Here is a 12,953-nt window from a genome sequence, read left to right as displayed (position 1 = left end):
TTAGTAAATTAAAGGTTTTAGGTGCTGTTTATATAGCTTTATTCAAATAATTCTGGTTTTAATACATTATGCATTTATTTAAAAGTTGTGTTTACATTTTCTAAGAAAGTCTGACCTTGTCATTTGTGTGTTGGTATGGTCTGAGGTAGTTCTAAATTTGTTGGCGAAGTACAAGCAAATTCGGGTAAGGAAATATTGACTAACCCCAGATTTCCAACTAAAACTTTTGTACCCACGCCTTGAGCACAGATTTGTGCGGAAATACTATTTGTGAATGAGGCTCAATTTGTCCAATACACTGAAGAAAGATTTTCAGTATTGGCATGAATTTATGCAAGGAAAAAACACAAGATAAAGAGTGAATGAAACAGAGAGACAGAGAGAGAGAAGGCAGAGACGGAAAATGACACATTACATGTCAGAATGAAAGACAGACAGACTGTTAAATATGTAATGACATCTAGACCATTACCGCACTTTTTCATGTGAAGTTCTCAGAAATGTATATTTGGGCCTGTATGATGAGAACCTTGATATATATCCCCAAAGCATAATTTTTTCATGTTTCATATCTAAAATAGTTCCATATGGTAGTTCAATGCTTCACTATTCGGTCCCAAAGTAAACCCAGTTCCACATACCATAGAGACGATGTCAACAAAACTATATTTCTCTAATGCTTTGCACCTTGAACCCCTCCTGCCTTTGTCCTTACAAATCTATACTCTCCAATTCTTTCATCCACCCCTCATTCCTCCCTCCTTCCTTCCTCTGCGGCCCACTTCTGCAAAGAGGGAATGGCAGCAGCAGCTTCAATAATTCACTTCCCCTCAGAACAGGTTGTGTTTGCATTGCAGGGTGCTGCAGGCGAGAATAGAGAGGGCGAGGAAGAAAGATTAAAAACAAGGAAGAATGAAGAATGAAGTCGGAATGGATGAAGACTTTGAATAGAAAGATAGAATGAAAGTAAAGGAAGAAATGCAGCAGAGGAGAGAGCCTGTTGTGAGTAATCATGATGGGAGAAAACCAAAAAAGATAAAGAAAACCAGGAGGAGATTGTTTTGGAGGTACTAGTCAGCTTTTTCTAGTCTCCTGTGTTTGCCTTAAAAGGTGAGAAAGAGTAAGATAAAGAAAGAGACGGGGAACGTAACTAGAACAGGAGAAAGGCTCCCAATACAGAAAGGGGAAAGGGAAGAGATGAGGATAGTTAGACTCTGATAAAAGCCAAAGCAGTAGTAAGCCAGCACCTATAACTGACACATTTTCCCTCTGCAACCTGTGAATACCTCACGAGGATGAACTAAGTCTCAGAAGTCTCAGCCTCCATCTTTGTGAGCTCTTTAGATCCACAGCGGTGTGTTTGTGTGTGCAGTGTTTGAAGCTCTTCATTTGAATGTTAAGTCCTTAAGCTTGGCTCGTTGGCCAAACCAATGCCAAAAATCAGACAGCTAAGATGATTAGCTGATTCACTCAAAGGTTAACCAGCAACAACTCTGAAAATTTAATTAAAGTTTTTAAGGAATAGTGTGTAGGATTTAGTGGCATCTAGCCATGACGATTTCAGATTGAAACTAGCTAAAATTTCCCCCATGCGTGAATTTCCCGGTTGGGATTCTTTCAGTGTTGTTTAGGAGGTTCTTACTGGGAGCCGAATTTTTCAGATGCTGGCCTAGCAGCTGCTAATATGTGCTTGCCTTTCTTTTCCTGAAAACTTGACAGTGCTCATGTTTTTTTCTTTGGTAACTTAAGATTCAGATGTTGCCATGAACAGATTTTTGGAGCTGGACTGTTAATTAAGAGTGCTATCGGAATACATATAATGTTTGGTTATTTACAGCGCACTTGGGGCACAGATGGAGCAGCAGACTTTCAGACGCTTTGAAAGTGAAACTTAACCATTCATTCTGCGGAGTCTAAAACTTTGTTATCACTTACGAACAACTGCAAAAGCTCCTGCCATCCATTGATGTGGTCTGATCAGCTGTGAAGGGTTTTACAGATCAATCATCCACCAAGCAAACAAACTGCTTCAGAGTTTAAAAAAAAAAGGTCATGAAAACTTTGCCTGCTGTGCTGCATTCACGGACACACAGAATAATATGATTATATGATGATAAATTAAACTGAAGTAAAATGCAAGCTGAACTGTATTTTTCCAGATGTTGTTTTCATGAATTCTCTCCTGGTTTGGTGAAAAGTTTCAGCAAAGAATATGTCCATCAATCTCACCTTGAAGTTACAGGAAAGGAAACCAGATTTGTTTCATTGCCAAAATTTGACTGAAGTTCTCTCATACCTGAGCTAAAGCAAATAAAGTTTAGGTCGCAGCCTCATTCCGACTTTGTCTCGCTCTCTCACACTGGCTCGTTCCCTCCCATTTCTTTCTCATTTTCTGAGCCCCATGTTGGTCTAGCTCTGTGTCTCTAGGGAAGCCTTTCTTCTTTTAGCTGCTCTGTATCTGGCCCTGCCCTTTTCAATGTCACTCTTGCTGTGTCTCGCTCTGTTTTTCAATATGAGCCCTTCGCTCTGCCACGTGTACTTTTTCTCTTCTTTCATAAGCCCAATCCAAGTAATTTTATTGAATGTCAAATTCAGCTACAATCTCATCAACTTCGCCTCGGTGTTATAATGCCTGAAGTGGAAAGGTGTTGTTGCTGATGAATAAATATGGTGATACATTTCCAAGAAACAAAGTTATGTCAGTCCCATGAAATTATTTAACTCTGATTTCTTTCCAGATCACTTCAAATCCTCAAGTGTCTTAAAATATGTACATCCCAGCTGCTCACAAAACCTTCTGTTGCTTCTGTCTGCGTTATGGCTGTATGGCCATGAGATCAGCTGACGAATCAGAATACTGCAGGGTGTATCTCTGGTGTCTTTCGATCAAAGTGTGAATTACCTGATACATCACCCTGCTGAAAAGCACCTCCACCTCAAATGAAGTGTGTGTAGAGAAATTATGTTCTATGTGGGATAACGTGTCCCTCTGAGCCACAGGCATCATAGTGATTGAGTTAGAAATGATATTCTCACACATGCACCTGGAAATAGCAGATCTCATTTGGGGGGTTTTTCCTGTCCTCGTTGAGCTCGTTTCAACAAGATTGTTACATTGTGAGCTCTCTAACATTCCCACAAATTAATACTTGGATCGTTTCCATCTCACAAGACTTTGATTAGAAAAGACTTCCATCAAGTGATTTCCAACCAGGAGTACAGCACATGTGCCCAAGGGGGTTCAAGGAAAGATTGTGGAGTAGTAAATTGAGCAAACAGAAATTTAGATATGGTCAGAAAAAATGTACCCCTGTATTTTAGTTGGGAAATAAACACACAAATACGATTACCAACTGCCAGCCACAATACACAACTGCACTTGACACCACTCACACACTCAACACCTTCAAAGAGTACTCCACAGATTTAGCATTGCACTCAACATTGTTGAAATCATGATGGACAGTTTTTTGAAGTATCAAAATCTATGCCACAGAGGGCGAACTCTAGCTCAAAAGGTAGAGTAAGCACCCAATATACGCAGAGTCCCTCGCAGCAGCCCAGGTTCAATTCCAATCTTCGGCCCTTTACAGCGTGTCATCCCCATTCTCTCTGCCCCTTTCCTGTCAGTTTATAGTCATCCTATTGTAAAGGTAAAAATCATACAAAATAATCTTTAAAAAAATATTTGCCAAGGAACCAGATATATCAACTTGCCACCTACATTACCTACAATGCAACCCCACCACCAAATAACCTATGGTTTAAATTCCATTAAAATGAACTCATTTGGAACATGACAGATGGTGTGGATGAGGGGGTAGCTGATATTATTTGGTCGGGCTGTGGGGGTACGCCAGTCAAAGGATGTGTCGTCCACACTCAGCTGGACTTTATGTGAACTAGGTAGCAAGGTTTGCATAAAATTCACTAAATTTACACTCATTCTTTCTGTTACTGTCAAATTCCAGTCGGGGTTTAAACTACACATCTCTTCATATAACATAACAAGCACTTCATTGAATTCACAACTGTTAAATTACAGTCCCCTGTTTGTGTCACCTACTTCCACCCAAATCAAACCCCCTCGCCTCATGATGCACCTTTCCCTCTGCCCTCATTTCCTGAGGTGGCTGCTATAGTGCGGGCTGTCTGCTTGCTCCCCAGTGTCAGCCCTCCACCCTGCTTCCCAAAGCCTGTCTCCAGCTTTCAATGACAGTGCGCGCTATGTCCTATATATTCAGTAAGTGGAGAGGTGGGTGGATGCTTGCCACAGAATCGGCAGATGATAGCGAGAAGATGACAGGGCTTTGGAGGAGAGAGGTGCTGGGTGTAAAGAAAGGGAAGGATAGTGAGGAGGGAGAGGGGGAAAGAAGCGAGGAGGAAAAGCGGCGAGGAGAGTTAAAGGGATGTATGTGTTGAAAGGGTTTGGATGAAGGGAGAGAATTAGGATGGAATGAGGATGTATGGGTACATTTTATCCCATTTTGACATGTTAAGGGTAGCTATATGGATGGCTGGAAAGGAAAAGAGGATCAGAGAGAAGGGAGAAGAAGGGAAGAGAGGAAGATGACAAGAACATCTTTCTTGACAGGTAAAAGTTTAGCAGATGGGTAAAGACAGAATGAGGGAGGAGGGGGAGGAGGACAGGGATCAGGATGTGTAGCTTGTGGCAGGTAAATTGCTACACTGACAACATGGGGACTTTTTAACATATCCGACAGATTATACCCCGTCTCCTCTGAGCCAGCTGAGATGCATGGAGAAAGACGGGAACGTGTGAGAGCAGCAAGCTAAAATTTCAAACATTTAAAGTGCCAGATTTTTTTTTTTTTTTTTTTTTTTAACTGAAACCGCCATGGGCAGGAGGGGGAGAGTAGTTTGCTGCTGAGAGCGAGCAAGTTTGAGAGTGAGAACTAGAGAGAGAGAGGACGAGATCTCCAAGCAGCACGCATCGCTGAATTATTGAGGCCAGACGTGTGTAGGAGCAGAAGATAGATTTCCAGTGTTGATCCCTTCCTGCTGTCAGAAAGTTTAGTTGGACACGACCAATTCCGGCACTTGTGGTTGTTTTGTTGTTGTTCGGGGGTTTTCAGCGCACACCGCAGGGAGAGGCAGAGCATATGTGGGAGGAGCAGTCTTAAAAAGTGTGGTTTTAGCAGAGTGTGTGTGTGTGTGTGTGTGTGTTTGCTGACACTTAAAGTCGGATCAGATCTGTATGATAAGGTTTTCCCAGGCAGTCAGGAGCTGTGTGCAGGCTTCTGTGAAGTGACAGATCAATATACGTCCGTGCTGAAGGTGCGACAGGCGGCGAGAATGGCTGGCTGTATGCATGGCACTTTGCACACTGTGAAACCTCACCATTTGCTCAGTGTGAGTCAACAATAACAATTTAAAGCTCCCTGAGGAGATTTACACCTACTCTTAAGACAGGCACAGTGTGCCGATGCCAGCAGCTAGGGGTTGTCAGAAAATATTAAAGATAACCAAAAATAATAAAATTAACCCTTAACTGTTACATTCTAAGCAGCTTACATGGAAATAAGGTTTGTTTTCTATACCATTAAGATCATTTGTTGATGAAAAAAACATTCAAACCTTCAAATCTTCACACAATACTGTTTTGCATATTGTTACTTAACATGGATGTTTGAGCTTCACTTTGCTGAATGATGTTTGATACTAGAGGGGCATTTTTAAATGTATCTGCAGAGAGGGGAAGTTTCTCTGTGGTCACCTGAAATCTCTAAAACGCATGGGAATGATTTTGTGGCATCACAACTCGATTTAAAGCCAAATATGGCCCAATATATAACTAACAACCCTGTGACAATGTGAAGCCTCCAGTGCAAATGCAAGGGGTTTTTTTTTTTGGCTTGGCAGTGTGCTGTGGAGACGTTTTAGCCCCAAGATTTTACTGCAGGGTGAGCGCTCTTGACTTTCACGCTACTCTTTGGTACAAGCAGTTGCAGACACAAAGCACTGACACAGAGGAGAAGTGACCCTGCACTGAGATACAGTATCGTCTCTCCTCTGCTTAGAAGTGGTTAGTTTACAGCTCATAACAACTTAATATGACAAAGTCTCTGGCTTTTGTTTGACATCTAGCCTCACCAAAAAAAAAAAAAAAAAAATGTTGCACATTTGCGATCCGTCAGTAGTGCTATTGGCTTGTTTACTATAATAATTGACCGTCATCGTCACACTGAACATCCTGCTAACAAGCTTTTAAAGTGTGACTGTGATGTGTGTGTTTTCTGATATGCTTGTGTTATGTTGCTATGTTTTTGTCTTTTGTTGTTGTCGTTTGAAACGCTCTATCTATTGTACAGTGTCTTTGGGTTTGTGAAAAGCCCTTTATAAATGAAATGTATTATTATTATTAATAACCTTGTTGAAACTTTGAAACTTTATATGGAAGAAAAACAGATTGTCAAATATTTGTATTGAACTGAAGAATTTGACACACTTGACATAAATCTGAGTCTGGTACAGGCCTGTACAATACTTTTTTTCATTTTCTGATAACACAACAGCAAAATTCGCGCACAGACATATTAATAGTACACCTTTATAGCTCATCTCTTAACCTTGTGCTCTGTTTACATTTGTCCACCGCTCAGGGCTACATAATGTCATTGCTCCGTTTGATTGAGGGTCTATCCAATTGTGTCCAGAGCTATTTTGATCTATGGCTGTTGATAACGCTCTTTAAAAATCTAAAATATACTGAAAGATTCCAGGCTAACACATCTACAATTTGGTCCTGCAATTTCAGGCTATTTCAAATCCACAATAGTAGCAACAAGAAAGACACTGTGGCAGACACTGGTGCAATACTGAAGAAAAATGGCATAAACTGCATTTATTTTCACTGGAGGAGTAATTATTTTTTTCCAAAGATAAAAAAAAAAATCACATTAAAAAAAAATCCTACACATAGTGGCTTAAAAATTATATTTCAAACATGACCTGGAATTTCAAACTAAAACGTGCAAAAACATTTCAAATACAAAGTTTGTTAAAAAGAATGACGCCAAAGTAAGAAATAAGTGGTGAAGACAAAGAACAGGAGGGTGAAGGAGAAGGCAGTGAAGAGGAAAGAGAGTGACAGTGTGAGAGAAGTGCAGGGGGAGGCAGACGGTCTCTGATGTAAGTCATGTTCTCACCGCTGTTCACAACCGTCCTGTCGCCTTTATGAATAAGTTAGATGCCAAATGTTCCCTCCCTCTTATGTCCATGCATGGAAACAAACACACACAATCACACACACACACACACACAAAAAGCCTTATTCAGTCACTCTAAAGTCACTGAGATAATTAGTCCTTGCCCACACAATAAAATAAACACACCTAAAAAAAAAAGCCTTTTTTATTTTAACCTTAGCTACAGTAACTAGACTATTAAATGGCCTTGCATTCATAAATTGTGTACAAAGACAAGACCACAGTCACACATACGTCAATATTCCCTCATGAATCTGAGCAAGTAAGAGGTGCTTGATAATGTCTGACAGAGTGACAAGACTACAGAGGAGAAAAGTGAAGTCTCCTTGACAGTTTTTCCTACTCACAGGGCACCCACGTCGTGCTGTTACGCTCTGGACCACTCTCATCTGAAGAAATGTGTGTGTGTGGGCCTGTGTGTTATTACTGTGTGTGTGTGTGTGTGTGTGTGTGTGTGTGTGTGTGTGTGTGTGTGTGTGTCTGTGTGTGTGTGTCTGACACTGACTAACATCCTGGTACAGAAGCATGAGAGTGGGTGAGAGTGAGGTAATGATCTATGAGTTCAACGAAAGGTAAATGCAGCGAGAGATGTTTGTGCACGTGCATGTCTGTATGCGCATGTGGAAAACTGTGCGTGGGCTCTTGTGTGTGAGATATGTGTGTGGATGTGACCTGCATGAACAAGAACATCATCATCCAAGAGAGTGGAGTACATGGAGAGGCAGAGAAAGAAATAAAAATGAATAGATAGAAAGGAGGGTTACGCGATGATCTGTGAGCAAAAAAATTTGAATAATTCCGTTGGCACTTTGGTACAGACGCACACTGCTGGAGCCTGCAGTCTCAACATTTCCCTCCTTCTCGTCAAACTTCTATCTTTGATTTCTTTCTCCTAACTTGGAAAAAACGGAAACGTCTTCAGGGAATGTAGATAATAAAATTCAATCAGTCCATCAATCTGTATTTATTCAAGCACTGTGGACTGGCAAAGGGGTTTTATAATAAAGGCTGACAGCGAACAGACAAGATATATGTCACACAATCAACCACGTCAATCAATGGGTTTTAGTGCATAATTTTATTAAAATGTACCTCTTGAAAGGGATAGCTTGACATTTTGGGAATAACACTTATTTGCTTTTTTTGTCGGGCATTTGACAAGAAGATCCCATTCCCCAAGTTTATAAGAAAAACGTAAAAGTCAGGCAGACAGCTTACACCTCAGTGTTAACGCCTATATATGCCACCACGACTTGCTAGGCTTTGCTTTCTAAGGAGATACATTACTATCGCACCTCACTCTGGGCCCCTGTGTGCCAGACTGCCCACCTCTACCCTTGCTTTGTGCCCACCGCAGGCTCAGAGTGTAACTGGTGGGAAGCAAGGTGATAAATCAGACCTCCCAAGACGTTGTCTTAGCACTCTTATCCTTTAGCCCCAGGTAGCAGGGCTAGTGTAAACCACAGTCAACATATCACTTTGGCCTTTGGCGCATAGGCCTATGGCTTTGCTGCTGACCTGCAGGTTAATAGAAATGTTGTCAGGTTTTAATATCCAGTCAACCATACAGAAAAATACGAGGAGAGGAGAGGAGAGGAGAAAATCAAGGCCAAAAATAGTGGCAAAGAATGAGCTGAGTAAGCATCAAAACAAGGGGGCTGCGTATTGTATTTTGTGTGTGAATGTTCTCAAGTAATGACCTTTTTAATATTAAGGTAGCAAGGGCAACACCGCCACACAATGGACCTAGTTAATGTGAGGAAGAAATGGGAGCAAGACGAGATAATTAAAGCAGCATGTGTGCTAAAATTTTTAGCAGAAGGGATGGGATCAGAGGGACTGACAGAGATGAGTGGAGACAGACACAAAGAGAGGGAGGGACGGAGACAAAGAGAGGGAGCAGGCAGATACCACCATCCCTGTATTAATAGGTAAATTGGTTTACATGAAAAAAAAAATTTTAATTATGGCTAATAATGCAGAATCTGATGTACATTAAACACACTTGCCAACAGCTCTCTATCTCTTGACATCCAATCACCTCCTATCTGTTCTGTGCAAAGACCACATTTCATAACCATCTTGCACAAACAATTAAGCTTTCTGAAAAGAGAAATGGCTAAATATTTACATGCTTCTCATGTCTCTTCTCAGATTGTCTGTCTGTCTGTGCAACACACTGTCAGTCCCAACTCATCAAATACCAACGCTTTGGTCAGTGGCCCTAAAGTCAAACTTTGATGCTCTTGGTACCCTCCAGCTTCAGTTATAGATACTCAGGGACACCATGTCTATTTACACTTGTTACATGCATTGCATTTTTTCAAAATAAACCTTCGTTTTCATAGGAAGTGTACACTTTCAGCTTGTTAAATGCATAACATCTCTTTTCAAAATAAACAAAGGATGTGGGTAAATCTTTGTTTTTAGGTTTACTTACTTTACTTTAGTTCTTCTTCTTTACTCCTTTACTTCCGTATTTGACTGTCTATCTATTATTCATTTGGACAGTTTGGAAAAACTGTTTGAGCACGACTAACAATAATTCCAAGGACTTTTAATCAAACCTAATACAGAGGAAAAGGTCATTCAACAATTGTGGTGTGCGTGTGTGTGTGTGTGTGTGTGTGTGTGTGTGTGTGTACACCTGTGAGTACAGCTAGCAGAAAAATAAAGCAAAGAGGTAAAGAGCGAGAGGAGAACAGTAGGTGTCAGATTGTGGGAGGTAAGAGATTATCATCATCTCTAGTTTAATGCTTCAGTCTCTTTCTATCACCATCTCCCCTCCCCTCCTCCATTGCCTCAGAGCCACCAATAAATTATGGATGCTTATTAGAAAAGGGCAATATTCAGCATCCAAAATAAACTCAGTAGCAAGAGACATAAAAGAGACACAAACAAAAAGTGCTGATGTGGGGAGAGGAAGAGTTAAAGTCACAGGGGAGCCAGTGGCCAGGCCAGTTAAACCTGGAATGATCTCTTTCTAGGTCACCGGCTTTCAACCCATGTGCCACAGCAAACTAATGTACTGCAGCGAGTAAAGCTCCACATTAAGACGACAACCAAATGTCGGGTGCTCGTCTACATGCTCATACACGCAGACAGCAAATTTAAAAAATAGCAATGTATTCCAAGCCCTTCATTCTTCCTTGGGCAACATCTTCAAAGTGATGTTAAATTTGTGCGCAATGTAGGCATATTAAACTTTTTCACTTTCTGCATCTCTTGTAGTGCTTTGTTCTATGGCCAGTGGCAAGGCCTCAACTCTGAAGCTGCTGCGAGGGCCTTACTCAAATCTAACACTGTTAAGCAAAATCATTGATTTAAGTTCATTAAATTTCCTGTTAACAAGCACATAATGAAGCATCATATTGCAGGCTAATGCAGCTTGGATTCCATCTACAGCACCGGCTAATGGTTTTGTGTGACTTTGTCGAGCAATCAATAATTTGGTGTCCCTGTGAACTCTGTTGCCTCGCACAGTGTGATGTAATGCGGCACCATGAAGATGGAGAGACACTTTTTCTGGTACATTTTGTCTGTATTGACATTGTAACTGTTGAGTCCTCCGGATGCAAGGAGTCACATCCTTCAAGAATGTCTCAAAATTTTCTGAACCTCCCCTAATCCTTAAATACGTTAAGAGTTGCCGCATGAGAATGCCACATCAGGCTTGTAATGCCTTGGATTACAGTATATCCAGATTAAATGGAACTTGAAAATCGCTGTATATGTATGCGAGGATGTTTGTGACCAGTATGTGGAGATGCATATAAAATGCTTATCCTCAACCCTGGAGGAGAGCACTCTAATAAAAAATACATAATATAAAATGATCTTAATAGACCTGCATAACAACGCTATAACAAAATCTGGTGTGCAGCTTTTCCTTTTTCCTTTGAAATAAGGCATGGCATTTCCTCAGTGCACTTGTCTGTCCAATTTCTATTTGACAGACAGGTGTTACAAGCTTTTTGACAGCCTATCAAAATTCACAGAAGTACAATCAATACTACACTGCTGCAAGAGAAACAGTGACTGATCCACAAGTCCCTGCTGAGCCAGCAAACTGTTGCAGTGGGAAGAAAAGTGTGTCTGCAGCACAAACACGTCCCACTCACACACACACGCATACACACAGGCTCACAGGTTTCGCAGGCTCACACGCTTCAGATCCATCCGTGCGTTTGGCATAACTCACACTCACGAGCACGAACACCTGCACACACAGCCTCACAAGCGCGAGCTGACAAAAATGCGCGCATCCAAACACACCCCAGAGAAGGCTACAGTAAATGAACCTCACAGCCGTCCAAAGCGCTGACATCAATCAGGCACGCTTACACCGTTGGGCTCCCGACGGACGGTGAGTCGCATCTGTCTGCTGGAGCAAGTGCTAAACAATTCCAAAGTGAGGGAAACCATTTTATGCATATCTGCATGCACAGCGAGCGAGCGTGCCAAACTCATTGGCTCCCTTCCCAATCTTCCCCACTTGTGTTCTTCGCCGCAATTGTGCAAATTGTGAAACGATTTGTTCTGTCTGAATTGGTCTTTTTAATGATGATGATTTACCCATACATAAAAACTGTTGCTGCACAGGTATGCACAGCTGAGCACTGCCGCCACACAAGCCACCCGGGAATGTGGGGCCTGTGAATGCCGGCCAGTGTGATTCCCACAAAGCTTTGGGACTTTTGGTCCCTCAGCAGAGAATGAAAGGCGGCTGTTGCACACAAGAAAATAAGGTATTACACTGGGAAAAAAAAAAATTAGAAAAAACATATATTATCACAGCCTTCACCACTGCCACTGACTGCATACCTCTCTGCTCTGACCCGCTACATATTTGTGACAGAGCCCATGAGGCACGGATGCACAAATTCTTTATGACAATCAGTATATCACCCTGTAGAGAACCCAAAACTGTTATTATGGAGAAAAAATGAGGACAAGAATGCACAAGGGCAAACTGGAGATGTGTCTGCAGGACGGCGTAACTAGATCAGAAAAGTCACTCCATGAGAAGAAAACATGTGAAACACGCACTCCTACAAAATGATTTCTGGCATTGTAGGCTCTGGTTATCATAATATTTTAAAAATGTTTTGTTCTGAAATATCTCAAATACAAAAGCTGAAAATATTTTTGGAAGGAACATAACAGATTTATGGTAAACCCTGGCTTTATCACAGCGGATAAGGCTTGCACGAACAGGTAAATATCCTAGGTAAGTGTGATGCTAAGGTGCATCAGGTACACTCTTTTTCATTATACCGCCATGCTTGACATTTCCTATAAAACCAGGTAATGGGAAAAAAAAAGGCCTTGCAGCACTGTCAGTGCATACACACTGCGACTGTAGGTCACTAAAATTCAACTGATTTTGAAGATAAAAACACATGCCTTTGTTTTGTTTATGAAGGCATCAGAATAATACTTCAACTGGTGGTCAAAACTAAAAATATAAAGGACACTATGCACTCAAGTTAGATATAATTTACAGGAATACTGACAAGTCACCTGCAGCATGAAGTATTAGGGCAGTCTAAGCCTGATTAGTTAGCAAGGACCTCAACACGGGCCTACATGCTTCAGCAAATGACAGATTGTCAGCATTTCTCGGCGTGACAGCAGGCTGCGGGATTGCTTATGACAACAGCACTCCATGCTACTATGACTAAACAGACCTTGTTTTCAATGGCTGCCACATGCCTTCAAACA

General features: G+C 41.3%; 1 protein-coding gene across 1 annotated transcript in view; it reads right to left on the bottom strand.

The window, feature by feature from the left end:
* Positions 1 to 12,953, bottom strand: part of LOC121943399 (MAM domain-containing glycosylphosphatidylinositol anchor protein 1) — a 203,372-nt gene that overhangs the window by 188,096 nt on the left and 2,323 nt on the right. The gene's annotated exons all lie outside the window — the stretch shown is intronic.

This window comes from Plectropomus leopardus, chromosome 1, assembly GCF_008729295.1.
Source record: "Plectropomus leopardus isolate mb chromosome 1, YSFRI_Pleo_2.0, whole genome shotgun sequence".
NCBI classification, from domain to species: Eukaryota; Metazoa; Chordata; class Actinopteri; order Perciformes; family Serranidae; genus Plectropomus; species Plectropomus leopardus.
This window is presented reverse-complemented; position numbering and strand designations above follow the sequence as displayed.